We start from the raw sequence: 15915 nt of genomic DNA, 5'->3' as shown, positions 1-15915 counted from the left end.
GGTCAGGTTCTTCCAGAGATCGATGGATCGCATCGTATGTGCCTCGGTTATCGAGGAATCCATCAAGATTTTTATAGAAATCATTATCTCTGCCTCACATAGACAAAATGGTTGAGCACACGTAAGGAAAGAAACTACTTCTAGGAATAGACCTAAGATCCGAATATCACCAGTTCGATGTGTTAGGGAAGGATGTCTGGAAGACTATCTTCCGAATTCGATGCGGACGCCTCGAGTCCGTAGTGATACCTTTCGGATAGGACCAGTACGCCCATGGTTTTCATGAGCTAAATGAATAGGGTTACGTCTTTCTTACTTAGGATCGATTCGTCATTTCTCCATGAAATGACTTACTTATCTACCCTCGTAGTAAGAAGAAAGCCGATGAAAACATTTCCTACAGAGGAACTTTTAGCGAAGTTCTATAGGCTTGAGTTTTGAAATTGAAGAGTCAAATTCTAGGACACACTGTTAGTAATGTGAGAAATTTTGGGTACTCTTTCAGTTTGCCAAAAACATTGAGTATTCATCGACACCAGAGAAGCCGACAGCTTTCGCCAAATGTTAGGTCTTACCGACCTACCGCCTTAGTTCATTCAGAACTCCTCGCAAGCTTCAGATACTCGTACGACTTTGACCCAGCAAGGGATGGCCTTTGACTGGGGAGTTACGCAAAAAAAAAGGAACCTTTGAGTTTCCGAGTGAGTGACCAAGTTCTTTCGGATAAACTCACTCTGGGAATGGCTTAATACGCTTCGTAAAGCGTGAAAAGCTAAATCCCAATTTGGCAGGACCTCCGAGATTCTTATCAGAATCTGTCCTGTGCCTCGCACAAACTAGACCTACTCCGCGAACTTAGTAGCGTACTTTCTACTCTTCGCATCTCGATCGTGAAACCATACCTTTCCGTTAGGACTCTTGCAAGTCCACTCGTCGAGATCCTCGCCTTCGTATTAGAACCGTAGTGACCCTCGACCGAGAGGTCAAGCGGACGAAGCAACACCGTCGCCAATTAGTGAAGGTTCGTTGGGATACCAACCGAGAGCCCAATTTCACTTAAGTGCGCTAGAACCAATCGATTAGGAAGTTTCCTCCTCACGTCTCGATCATTCGTGTATACTCCCATGCCTAAATTCTAATTTCGGGACGAAATTCCCTTTAACAGGGGGATGATGTGACAACCCGAAATTTTCCATTCAAATCAAACCATTTCAATCCAATAGAAGTAGAGCAGTTACAGTGAGAATTCAAACTTTTGGAGTAAGTTTGGCAGTTTTAGGGTTTTACACCTAAGGAGTTATTAGGAGAGTGGGTGCATTAGGATTTTGTGCAACACTGTAATTCCATTACTCTAGGTCATTAGAATCCACTCCGAGAATAGAAATATTTTCTACCAAAAATCTCTGGACTATAAATAGAATTCTGAACCAAATTGGTTCATTATTTGATTTCCATTTAGAGAAAAGCCAAATACTCTCTCACGGATCTTCAGGTTTTCATCCCAGATTGTGAGTCTACTTCCCTAAATGTGTTTTAATACTTGTTATATGCTTTATAACATTGTTTACATGTCCAAAACACTAGATCCGGGAGTTTACCGCCCAAGAACGTTCTTGGGGAGTAAACTCCAAAATCCAGCCTAAAGGCCACATAGTCCCATTTCCGTGTTAGGCAACTAACTAAGGACCTAGTGTATGATCATTGGAGGCTAGAAACAAATCAAAATCACTTAGTTTGAGGAGTTTACGGCCAAGGAACCACCTCTTGGGCCGTAAACTCCAAGTAAAGGGCACAAATGAGTGCCTTATGATCCCTAGCCTTAGAACAAACACCTAGAAGCTTTACACTCATGATTTATGCCATCAAAACCCTTAGAAATCATTCCTATAAGGGAGTTTACGGCCAAGAAACTCCTTGGGCCGTAAACTCCAAGTTTTAGGTTCCAAAATGCCTTTAAACTCTTCCTAAGGCTTAGTATTCATTTTTGGCATGTACCTTAATGTGTTTAGGACCTAGAAAACACATAAAAAGCATAAGTGTTTGAGAGTTTATGGCCAAGAGTATTTCTTGGGCCGTAAACTCCTTATATGGGGTCAAAGGACACCCTAAACACTTCCATAGGCCAAGAAACTTTTAGGGCAAGTACTTAGAGGAGATATGGACTAGTTAAAATTCTTAGGACCTCATCTGTGAGGGAGTTTACGGCCCAAAGAGTTCTATGGCCGTAAACTCCATCAAATGGTCCCATTTAGTGCCTTAAACCTCCCTTAATCCAAGTATTGAAGCCTAGACTTGTTCCTAGAATTGTTAGACACTTGAAAGGACAATAAGAACCCTCCCAAGGGAGTTTACGGCCGTAAACTCCAAGGGAAAAGGGTCTTTGGGCCGTAAACTCCCCTTAGGAGTCAATATGGTGCCTTAAACTATTGCCTAGCCTTGAAACAATTCCCCTCTAAAGTTGTAGTACTTCTAAACTCGATTTCATGGCTTGTTTGAGAGTTTACGACCAGGAGCCTACTCCCCTGGGCCGTAAACTCTAATGATTATGGCCTTTTGACCTTAAACTCTCATTAGGGGCATTGCACTCCTTTATTGCAACCCATTTGCCTCCTAGCACTTGACCAAAAGTGTTGTCCTCGCGCTTAAATGTTGTTACTTGTATAATTAGTGTTATAATCACTAATTATTTATATACATATGTCTTCATATGTAATTAGGATCATTGTGTGTGTCTAAGTCATCACTTGACACCAAGCACTTGTCCGATCCTTCCGTACGATAACAGCCCGTTCATTTACAGTCACATACTGCAAGTGAGTTCATACCCCTTAACTAATGTTTTAAACTATTTCAAATGTTTTATGGGGGGGGGGATACAAGTAGAATCATGCTACTTATTATGTCAATCACATGTGATTAGTAAGTTGGATTATATTACTTATTACATCAATCACATGTGATTAATATACAGCATTCAAAATATTTGGCTACTCATTAGCCGTTTTACCAAATAGTTTGCCTTCAAATGATTTTTATCAACATTTTATATGTTTTCAACTACTTATTACACTGTACTTCTTACTCTGTCATCATATTTCAAACTCATTTACAACTGTGTTTTCAAACAAATGTTCTTTGTACTTATACTGTTTTATCAAACAAATGTTCTTTATACTCAAAACTGTTTTATTATACTTATTCCTTCAAATTGCTTTATGGATTGACATCAAGTCAATCTTCTCTTAAAATAATATTCCTGTTTCAAATGTTTTACAAAACTTACTTATGCTTTTATTTTATTATAAATTGCATGCCTCTATATGTATAGTTATATAAGGAATGTTTAAAAGACTTAGGAAGACTATCCACCCTATTTCCTTTTCGCGCCTTGAGATGTGGTCTGGTGGGACATTGGGTATTCGTCCGAAGGTCGTTTAAAGATTTGTTATATATCATGTGTACATATATAGTCATAAAGGGTCTTTCCAGTTCATCCTATGCCCTTGGGTAGTAAGGGTATACATCCACGTCCATACGTACCAATTAGATTACTAGTAAGCTACCATAGGGGTAGTTCAGGAAGATACTAGAACCATTACTAGAACGCGATATCATACAATGAGTCAGTTCATTCATGAGTCAATACTTTCTAGAACATTACTATACATTACATGTACAATTATACTAGGACGAGAACATATACATCTATACTAGAACGTTTACAATTACTATACTTGCTAGATAGGGAGAACACACATTCTAGCTAGCACACGTAGAACTTTACCGTACTCTACTATAATATTTACATTATTATACTTATAGGAGTACTTGTGCATAGATATATCAGTAGGAGTCCTATTACATTTTATATGTATCGACTCTGTTATCAAATCTGTGTTCTTACCTTTACCTTGTGATAAAATCACATAATCGACGAGATAGAATGGATTATTATCCTAGTACCAAAGGATACGTATTGAGGGAATGACCATTCCTAGAATCTCTGTTAGCTACAGAGGTAAAAGTACATCCACGGATGTCAAACGGTTGGTACCATTACAGGTACGCAATTAAGGGATTGACTATTCCTATACCCAGCTGTTAGCAACAGAGGTAAGAGTCCATCTACGGATGGCTTAAAGTTAACAATGATAGTTACCCTAGTACAAAAGGGTCATATTCAGAACAGTCAGGTCTTGGTAGAAGACTACATTCAGAACAGTTAGGTCTTGGTAGAAGACTACATTCAGAACAGTTAGGTCTTGGTAGAAGACTACATTCAAAACAGTTAGGTCTTGGTAGAAGACTACATTCAGAACAGTTAGGTCTTGGTAGAAGACTACATTCAGAACAGTTAGGTCTTGGTAGAAGACTACATTCAGAACAGTTAGGTCTTGGTAGAAGACTACATTCAGAACAGTTAGGTCTTGGTAGAAGACTACATTCAGAACAGTTAGGTCTTGGTAGAAGACTACATTCAGAACAGTTAGGTCTTGGTGGAAGACTACACACAGAACAGTTAAGTCTTGGTAGAAGACTCCTTTTTGTTACTAATAGGAATCATAGGGATTTCTAGGGATTTTCAAACATTTTCAGTTGAGTTACAAACATTTTCATACTTAAACTAGCTTTCTTTCAAAGCAATGTCAAGTCTTAGAAATTATAAGTTTTCACAAATTAAGACACATTAATACTTATGATCTCACCAGCTTTATAGCTGATACTCGCTTTCAAAATTACTTGTATCCTCAGGTCATCATAGACAGGTACCGATGCAAGGAGAAAGGAAGATGAAGCTTATTCAAGACTTATCTTTCATTTTGATTTATGCTTTAGTGTTTATCAAAAATTGACAGAATACAATTGTATAATAATTATTTTATTAATGAAATGGATGATGTTGTTGCTTGGTTACTACTTTGCATTGTTGTTGATACTATACATGACGTCCTCCGCCCCAGAACGTTTCCGCCGTTCTTGGTTTTGGGGTGTGACAGATTGGTATCAGAGCATTGTTTATAGTGAATTAAGTATATCAACCCATAAAAGATATACTAACTATAAATACATAAGGGATTAAAAATACTCTGACCAAGAGTTTATACTTTAAATAGTAAAATATTTAAGTAAGTATACGTGCTGCATTCATACTAAAATCAATGTCATTAGGACAGTACAAAAGAATTACGATTGTTGGGCAACACAAGTGGGCTTAGAGACATATGGTCAAAACTGGGAAGATATAGCCTGATCACCTATATTATCCGAGGGTTGACTAGCATGTGCCTAAGTTTAAGTGTGTGGTTGCAACAATGCTAAAATCTTACCAACCCTACCACACTGAGAACAATAGAACATAACAATAAATTTAAAATACTATAGGTGTATTTTGGTGTTACTATAAGTACTATATACTTGAGAATTAAAAAGGGATCTTCATTACTAAGTTAATAGTTGCTAAGTGGATACACTGAGGCTACATGTAATTAGGATGTCATAGACTCAGAATCTGTGATAATTTTGCCTTACCCCTTATTCTGTGTGAATAAGGAGTTAAGGTCACTTATTCGAAGGTCTATCCTGTTTAGATTACATATAGCTGGTATGCACTTCACAAATAGCGATGTAACTAATGAAGGTTTTCTAAAATAATTATGTAGATAGTTCGTCTAATAATTATCTTCTTACCCTAAATTCTCGCATAGAAATCATAACTGGACTCCATCCCCTTGACAACCAGTATCTTCCGAAGGAAGTCATAACTGATTGGTTTGGAGAAGAACTAGAGAATGACCATCCTATCCCCTTGAATGATCACCATGACGAAGACCTTTCGTATGATACTAACCCCGAGCCAGAGGTTGAGAATCTACCCCGAGTAGCTCCCGTTTCAATTCCTAACCCTCTTCCGGCTTTTCATGGCCTGACCCTGAGCGAGTGGAATGCTAGGAAACAGGGAGCCAAGGACAAGATCAGTTTATGCTATTTGACGGCGACCGAAGTTTCTACGACTTGAGCAACGAGGGCTTAGCAGATATAGTCTTGCCAATCTTGGTCCGCAGAGAGGCCAGAAATGAGTTTCACGGCAGGACGGCCCTACATCAGATTTCAGAAGAAGTCGCCTATGCTAGGATGCATACCCTCCACACCATTCATCTAGAGGATGCTCACGAGAGATCAGATAGAAACCATGAAATCCAGTTGCAAACACTGGCTGAATCACGAGCCGTAGTCATAGAGCTCCGAGTACGCCAGATGGGGTGCGAAAGACACCTACTTGACGTGGAACGTCAATTGGTTGAACTAAGAGTTCACCAGAGGGATGATCGTCGCCGTAATAGACGCTTTACTTTATTTTCCCTTATAAAATGAAATCATGTTTTTCTGTCTATGCCCGATGAGGCATTTTCTATGAAATTATCTTGTTCCGTAAGTACTTTAGTTAGGTCTTTATGCTGTCGGGAACTATCTTCTGTGGATATGATGTAAGACCTTTACAAGGTCATTTTCTTGAATCTTTACATCGTGAATATCCAAGGTATTGACAGCCGGCTAACTTTTGAGTCATTCTTCATTCAAGTACTTTTATCTTTCTTTCATTGGAGCCTATCTGAATCATACTTTAGTCAAGTCATTGGACTACGGTGATTTATTCCAAGAGACACTTCCAAGTCTCTTGCAATGGTTGGATCTTGTTATTCACCAACCCACGATACCTCAGCTCGAACGACAAACGTCTTGAGATCATTCTACGAACATACATTCATTCTTTACCAGGACTGCATCATAGGGATGTAGGTCAAACTTTCGAGATCATACTCTTACTCTTTTCATGAACAATCTAAGTACATCAGGGTCAACCAGAATCGCTTACAAATCTTTACTCTTTCATGTTACAGAATCATGTCGTCATCCGGAAACAACCAGCCAAGCAACGAGACCTCTACTTTTCCGATGGACGCCGCTACCTTTCAAGCGGTATTTACAGCGGCCGTAGTGGCTGCAGTAACCGCGGTCATGACGCACCGTAGCGCTATCAACACGGTCAATGCTGCTGACGGGAATGAAGTTCCCAATCGTGATATCCATCCAGGAAGTCACCCAGCAGTAACAGTTCTGGGCTCGCAAAGTCAGAAAGCAGAGAACAAGAAACGAAAGCGTCAAGCCCGAAAGGAACGCAAGAGAGCCCAAAAGCTGGCTATATCACAACAGCAAGTGGAAACCCCTGCCGTTCCCATACCGCGCAGGTCATATGAGGGAAAACTCCCTAAGTGTGAGAAGTGTAGTTCCCATCATCATGGGACTTGCCATGAGATGCAATGTTGCAATTGCCTGAATATAGGGCATCATGCTCGTGACTGTGGAGCACCGAAACGACCTGTCACTCAAGTCCCTTTCATCGAGACTAACCCTGCGCACAAGTTGAGTTATAGCGCAGAACGATTCAAGAAGCAATTTTCGAGGTGGAGTAACGAGGAAGGCACTCGTGTCCGCATAACACTAGCTAAGCACCGAAATCCCGTCACCAAAGCTAGTACTAGCCAGTCATGTCACCAATATGGTGAGACAGGGCACTTCAAGAGGGATTGCCCGATAACGCAGAATTCTGGCGCAGATGGGAAGATTCTCAGGATCACAGCTGCAGGAGAGCCTGCTCAGGAACCACGTTAATATATTTAAGGCGTTTCGTTGTGACAGACTTATAAACTATCTAGAACTAGTGCAACTAGAGTCTTACCTTTTGCGAGATCCTGTCTGTATAGGAATTCTCGTGCTGCGTATACTTGTCTTTTGTAGTATATCTTATTCGCAGCAATAGTCTGGTGGTAAATCTAAAGTACTGTAACTCTGTTCATGGTTGCATAGTTGTGTTTTGTCTGTAACCGTCTTATGTTAATTCTAATGTCTTTAAAAGTTTCTGTATGATTCCGACATTATCATACGACTCGATTTAAAATTTGATCCTCACGAAAACAGCTTCATACGTACGTCCCTATCTTCTAGATCACTTTTCCAGCGAAGCCGTCATAACAGAACGCCGAAGTACTCATTCCCGGAGTACCTCTTAGTTAATTTCTTTCCGAAGAAATCCCCGAAGTGCCACTCGTGCAGTACGTCAAAGTTCAATACAGGGATTCATGCGGATGATCTATCACTGAGGAAGGTATACATAAGAGTGTTATATAATCAAGGTTCTACAGGTTTAGAATTGATGATTCCGCCTTAACTCATTTCCTCCTTGGGATATGAGGGTAAGGAAGAATCAGTTATTCGACTACCTTTTCAATCTTAATTATATACGACTCGTATACACGAAATTGTGATCGTAAATCCATGTATGAATTCTAAAATGGACTTCAGGACGGAGAAACTGCCTAAGTATACGAGTAATCACATCGTCATGTGAATAAACTTAGAACCCAGTACAACTCCCGAAAACAGATCACCCTATAGTTTAAACACCCCCGGAGATACAAGAACAGCACGAGCAACTTGGCGAATTACACAGAAATAGAATTAGAAGACTAGGTTTCTCACCCTAGAGAACCCCGGTCAGGTTCTTCCAGAGATCGATGGATCGCATCGTATGTGCCTCGGTTATCGAGGAATCCATCAAGATTTTTATAGAAATCATTATCTCTGCCTCACATAGACAAAATGGTTGAGCACACGTAAGGAAAGAAACTACTTCTAGGAATAGACCTAAGATCCGAATATCACCAGTTCGATGTGTTAGGGAAGGATTTCTGGAAGACTATCTTCCGAATTCGATGCGGACGCCTCGAGTCCGTAGTGATACCTTTCGGATAGGACCAGTACGCCCATGGTTTTCATGAGCTAAATGAATAGGGTTACGTCTTTCTTACTTAGGATCGATTCGTCATTTCTCCATGAAATGACTTACTTATCTACCCTCGTAGTAAGAAGAAAGCCGATGAAAACATTTCCTACAGAGGAACTTTTAGCGAAGTTCTATAGGCTTGAGTTTTGAAATTGAAGAGTCAAATTCTAGGACACACTGTTAGTAATGTGAGAAATTTTGGGTACTCTTTCAGTTTGCCAAAAACATTGAGTATTCATCGACACCAGAGAAGCCGACAGCTTTCGCCAAATGTTAGGTCTTACCGACCTACCGCCTTAGTTCATTCAGAACTCCTCGCAAGCTTCAGATACTCGTACGACTTTGACCCAGCAAGGGATGGCCTTTGACTGGGGAGTTACGCAAAAAAAAAAGGAACGTTTGAGTTTCCGAGTGAGTGACCAAGTTCTTTCGGATAAACTCACTCTGGGAATGGCTTAATACGCTTCGTAAAGCGTGAAAAGCTAAATCCCAATTTGGCAGGACCTCCAAGATTCTTATCAGAATCTGTCCTGTGCCTCGCACAAACTAGACCTACTCCGCGAACTTAGTAGCGTACTTTCTACTCTTCGCATCTCGATCGTGAAACCATACCTTTCCGTTAGGACTCTTGCAAGTCCACTCGTCGAGATCCTCGCCTTCGTATTAGAACCGTAGTGACCCTCGACCGAGAGGTCAAGCGGACGAAGCAACACCGTCGCCAATTAGTGAAGGTTCGTTGGGATACCAACCGAGAGCCCAATTTCCCTTAAGTGCGCTAGAACCAATCGATTAGGAAGTTTCCTCCTCACGTCTCGATCATTCGTGTATACTCCCATGCCTAAATTCTAATTTCGGGACGAAATTCCCTTTAACAGGGGGATGATGTGACAACCCGAAATTTTCCATTCAAATCAAACCATTTCAATCCAATAGAAGTAGAGCAGTTACAGTGAGAATTCAAACTTTTGGAGTAAGTTTGGCAGTTTTAGGGTTTTACACCTAAGGAGTTATTAGGAGAGTGGGTGCATTAGGATTTTGTGCAACACTGTAATTCCATTACTCTAGGTCATTAGAATCCACTCCGAGAATAGAAATATTTTCTACCAAAAATCTTTGGACTATAAATAGAATTCTGAACCAAATTGGTTCATTATTTGATTTCCATTTAGAGAAAAGCCAAATACTCTCTCACGGATCTTCGGGTTTTCATCCCAGATTGTGAGTCTACTTCCCTAAATGTGTTTTAATACTTGTTATATGCTTTATAACATTGTTTACATGTCCAAAACACTAGATCCGGGAGTTTACCGCCCAAGAACGTTCTTGGGGAGTAAACTCCAAAATCCAGCCTAAAGGCCACATAGTCCCATTTCCGTGTTAGGCAACTAACTAAGGACCTAGTGTATGATCATTGGAGGCTAGAAACAAATCAAAATCACTTAGTTTGAGGAGTTTACGGCCAAGGAACCACCTCTTGGGCCGTAAACTCCAAGTAAAGGGCACAAATGAGTGCCTTATGATCCCTAGCCTTAGAACAAACACCTAGAAGCTTTACACTCATGATTTATGCCATCAAAACCCTTAGAAATCATTCCTATAAGGGATTTTACGGCCAAGAAACTCCTTGGGCCGTAAACTCCAAGTTTTAGGTTCCAAAATGCCTTTAAACTCTTCCTAAGGCTTAGTATTCATTTTTGGCATGTACCTTAATGTGTTTAGGACCTAGAAAACACATAAAAAGCATAAGTGTTTGAGAGTTTACGGCCAAGAGTATTTCTTGGGCCGTAAACTCCTTATATGGGGTCAAAGGACACCCTAAACACTTCCATAGGCCAAGAAACTTTTAGGGCAAGTACTTAGAGGAGATATGGACTAGTTAAAATTCTTAGGACCTCATGTGTGAGGGAGTTTACGGCCCAAAGAGTTCTATGGCCGTAAACTCCATCAAACGGTCCCATTTAGTGCCTTAAACCTCCCTTAATCCAAGTATTGAAGCCTAGACTTGTTCCTAGAATTGTTAGACACTTGAAAGGACAATAAGAACCCTCCCAAGGGAGTTTACGGCCGTAAACTCCAAGGGAAAAGGGTCTTTGGGCCGTAAACTCCCCTTAGGAGTCAATATGGTGCCTTAAACTATTGCCTAGCCTTGAAACAATTCCCCTCTAAAGTTGTAGTACTTCTAAACTCCATTTCATGGCTTGTTTGAGAGTTTACGGCCAGGAGCCTACTCCCCTAGGCCGTAAACTCTAATGATTATGGTCTTTTGACCTTTAACTCTCATTAGGGGCATTGCACTCCTTTATTGCAACCCATTTGCCTCCTAGCACTTGACCAAAAGTGTTGTCCTCGCGCTTAAATGTTGTTTCTTGTATAATTAGTGTTATAATCACTAATTATTTATATACATATGTCTTCATATGTAATTAGGATCATTGTGTGTGTCTAAGTCATCACTTGACACCAAGCACTTGTCCGATCCTTCCGTACGATAACAGCCCGTTCATTTACAGTCACATACTGCAGGTGAGTTCATACCCCTTAACTAATGTTTTAAACTATTTCAAATGTTTTATGGGGGGGGGATACAAGTAGAATCATGCTACTTATTATGTCAATCACATGTGATTAGTAAGTTGGATTATATTACTTATTACATCAATCACATGTGATTAATATACAACATTCAAAATATTTGGCTACTCATTAGCCGTTTTACCAAATAGTTTGCCTTCAAATGATTTTTATAAACATTTTATATGTTTTCAACTACTTATTACACTGTACTTCTTACTCTGTCATCATATTTCAAACTCATTTACAACTGTGTTTTCAAACAAATGTTCTTTGTACTTATACTGTTTTATCAAACAAATGTTCTTTATACTCAAAACTGTTTTATTATACTTATTCCTTCAAATTGCTTTATGGATTGACATCAAGTCAATCTTCTCTTAAAATAATATTCCCGTTTCAAATGTTGTACAAAACTTACTTATGCTTTTATTTTATTATAAATTGCATGCCTCTATATGTATAGTTATATAAGGAATGTTTAAAAGACTTAGGAAGACTATCCACCCTATTTCCTTTTCGCGCCTTGAGATGTGGTCTGGTGGGACATTGGGTATTCGTCCGAAGGTCGTTTAAAGATTTGTTATATATCATGTGTACATATATAGTCATAAAGGGTCTTTCCAGTTCATCCTATGCCCTTGGGTAGTAAGGGTATACATCCACGTCCATACGTACCACTTAGATTACTAGTAAGCTACCATAAGGGTAGTTCAGGAAGATACTAGAACCATTACTAGAACGCGATATCATACAATGAGTCAGTTCATTCATGAGTCAATACTTTCTAGAACATTACTATACATTACATGTACAATTATACTAGGACGAGAACATATACATCTATACTAGAACATTTACAATTACTATACTTACTAGATAGGGAGAACACACATTCTAGCTAGCACACGTAGAACTTTACCGTACTCTACTATAATATTTACATTATTATACTTATAGGAGTACTTGTGCATAGATATATCAGTAGGAGTCCTATTACATTTTATATGTATCGACTCTGTTATCAAATCTGTGTTCTTACCTTTACCTTGTGATAAAATCACATAATCGACGAGATAGAATGGAGTATTATCCTAGTACCAAAGGATACGTATTGAGGGAATGACCATTCCTAGAATCTCTGTTAGCTAAAGAGGTAAAAGTACATCCACGGATGTCAAACGGTTGGTACCATTACAGGTACGCAATTAAGGGATTGACTATTCCTATACCCAGCTGTTAGCAACAGAGGTAAGAGTCCATCTACGGATGGCTTAAAGTTAACAATGATAGTTACCCTAGCACAAAAGGGTAATATTCAGAACAGTCAGGTCTTGGTAGAAGACTACATTCAGAACAGTTAGGTCTTGGTAGAAGACTACATTCAGAACAGTTAGGTCTTGGTAGAAGACTACATTCAGAACAGTTAGGTCTTGGTAGAAGACTACATTCAGAACAGTTAGGTCTTGGTAGAAGACTACATTCAGAACAGTTAGGTCTTGGTAGAAGACTACATTCAGAACAATTAGGTCTTGGTAGAAGACTACATTCAGAACAGTTAGGTCTTGGTGGAAGACTACACACAGAACAGTTAAGTCTTGGTAGAAGACTCCTTTTTGTTACTAATAGGAATCATAGGGATTTCTAGGGATTTTCAAACAATTTCAGTTGAGTTACAAACATTTTCATACTTAAACTAGCTTTCTTTCAAAGCAATGTCAAGTCTTAGAAATTATATGTTTTCACAAATTAAGACACATTAATACTTATGATCTCACCAGCTTTATAGCTGATACTCGCTTTCAAAATTACTTGTATCCTCAGGTCATCATAGACAGGTACCGATGCAAGGAGAAAGGAAGATGAAGCTTATTCAAGACTTATCTTTCATTTTGATTTATGCTTTAGTGTTTATCAAAATTTGACAGAATACAATTGTATAATAATTATTTTATTAATGAAATGGATGATGTTGTTTCTTGGTTACTACTTTGCATTGTTGTTGATACTATACATGACGTCCTCCGCCCCAGAACGTTTCCGCCGTTCTTGGTTTTGGGGTGTGACAGATTGGTATCAGAGCATTGTTTATAGTGAATTAAGTATATCAACCCATAAAAGATATACTAACTATAAATACATAAGGGATTAAAAATACTCTGACCAAGAGTTTATACTTTAAATAGTAAAATATTTAAGTAAGTATACGTGCTGCATTCATACTAAAATCAATGTCATTAGGACAGTACAAAAGAATTACGATTGTTGGGCAACACAAGTGGGCTTAGAGACATATGGTCAAAACTGGGAAGATATAGCCTGATCACCTATATTATCCGAGGGTTGACTAGCATGTGCCTAAGTTTAAGTGTGTGGTTGCAACAATGCTAAAATCTTACCAACCCTACCACAATGAGAACAATAGAACATAACAATAAATTTAAAATACTATAGGTGTATTTTGGTGTTACTATAAGTACTATATACTTGAGAATTAAAAAGGGATCTTCATTACTAAGTTAATAGTTGCTAAGTGGATACACTGAGGCTACATGTAATTAGGATGTCATACACTCAGAATCTGTGATAATTTTGCCTTACCCCTATTCTGTGTGAATAAGGAGTTAAGGTCACTTATTCGAAGGTCTATCCTGTTTAGATTACATATAGCTGGTATGCACTTCACAAATAGCGATGTAACTAATGAAGGTTTTCTAAAATAATTATGTAGATAGTTCGTCTAATAATTATCTTCTTACCCTAAATTCTCGCATAGAAATCATAACTGGACTCCATCCCCTTGACAACCAGTATCTTCCGAAGGAAGTCATAACTGATTGGTTTGGAGAAGAACCAGAGAATGACCATCCTATCCCCTTGGATGATCACCATGACGAAGACCTTTCGTATGATACTAACCTCGAGCCAGAGGTTGAGAATCTACCCCGAGTAGCTCCCGTTTCAATTCCTAACCCTCTTCCGGCTTTTCATGGCCTGACCCTGAGCGAGTGGAATGCTTGGAAACAGGGAGCCAAGGACAAGATCAGTTTATGCTATTTGACGGCGACCGAAGTTTCTACGACTTGAGCAACGAGGGCTTAGCAGATATAGTCTTGCCAATCTTGGTCCGCAAAGAGGCCAGAAATGAGTTTCACGGCAGGACGGCCCTACATCGGATTTCAGAAGAAGTCGCCTATGCTAGGATGCATACCCTCCACACCATTCATCTAGAGGATGCTCACGAGAGATTAGATAGAAACCATGAGATCCAGTTGCAAATACTGGCTGAATCACGAGCCGTAGTCATAGAGCTCCGAGTACGCCAGATGGGGTGCGAAAGACACCTACTTGACGTGGAACGTCAATTGGTTGAACTAAGAGTTCACCAGAGGGATGATCGTCGCCGTAATAGACGCTTTACTTTATTTTCCCTTATAAAATGAAATCATGTTTTTCTGTCTATGCCCGATGAGGCATTTTCTATGAAATTATCTTGATCCGTAAGTACTTTAGTTAGGTCTTTATGCTGTCGGGAACTATCTTCTGTGGATATGATGTAAGACCTTTACAAGGTCATTTTCTTGAATCTTTACATCGTGAATATCCAAGGTATTGACAACCGGCTAACTTTTGAGTCATTCTTCATTCAAGTACTTTTATCTTTCTTTCATTGGAGCCTATCTGAATCATACTTTAGTCAAGTCATTGGACTACGGTGATTTATTCCAAGAGACACTTCCAAGTCTCTTTCAATGGTTGGATCTTGTTATTCACCAACCCACGATACCTCAGCTCGAACGACAAACGTCTTGAGATCATTCTACGAACATACATTCATTCTTTACCGGGACAGCATCATAGGGATGTAGGTCAAACTTTCGAGATCATACTCTTACTCTTTTCATGAACAATCTAAGTACATCAGGGTCAACCAGAATCGCTTACAAATCTTTACTCTTTCATGTTACAGAATCATGTCGTCATCCGAAAACAACCAGCCAAGCAACGAGACCTCTACTTTTCCGATGGACGCCGCTACCTTTCAAGCGGTATTTACAGCGGCCGTAGTGGCTGCAGTAACCGCGGTCATGACGCACCGTAGCGCTATCAACACGGTCAATGCTGGTGACAGGAATGAAGTTCCCAATCGTGATATCCATCCAGGAAGTCACCCAACAGTAACAGTTCCGGGCTCGCAACGTCAGAAAGCAGAGAACAAGAAACGAAAGCGTCAAGCCCGAAAGGAATGCAAGAGAGCCCAAAAGCTGGCTATATCACAACAGCAAGTGGAAACCCTTGCCGTTCCCATACCGCGCAGGTCATATGAGGGAAAACTCCCTAAGTGTGAGAAGTGTAGTTCCCATCATCATGGGACTTGCCATGAGATGCAATGTTGCAATTGCCTGAATATAGGGCATCATGCTCGTGACTGTGGAGCACCGAAACGACCTGTCACTCAAGTCCCTTTCATCGAGACTAACCCTGCGCACAAGTTGAGTTAT

This window comes from Lactuca serriola, chromosome 3, assembly GCF_051521515.1.
Source record: "Lactuca serriola cultivar US96UC23 chromosome 3, Lser_US96UC23_V15, whole genome shotgun sequence".
Lineage (NCBI taxonomy): Eukaryota > Viridiplantae > Streptophyta > Magnoliopsida > Asterales > Asteraceae > Lactuca > Lactuca serriola.
The sequence above is the reverse complement of the archived record's forward strand: the minus strand, read 5'-3'. Positions refer to the sequence as shown.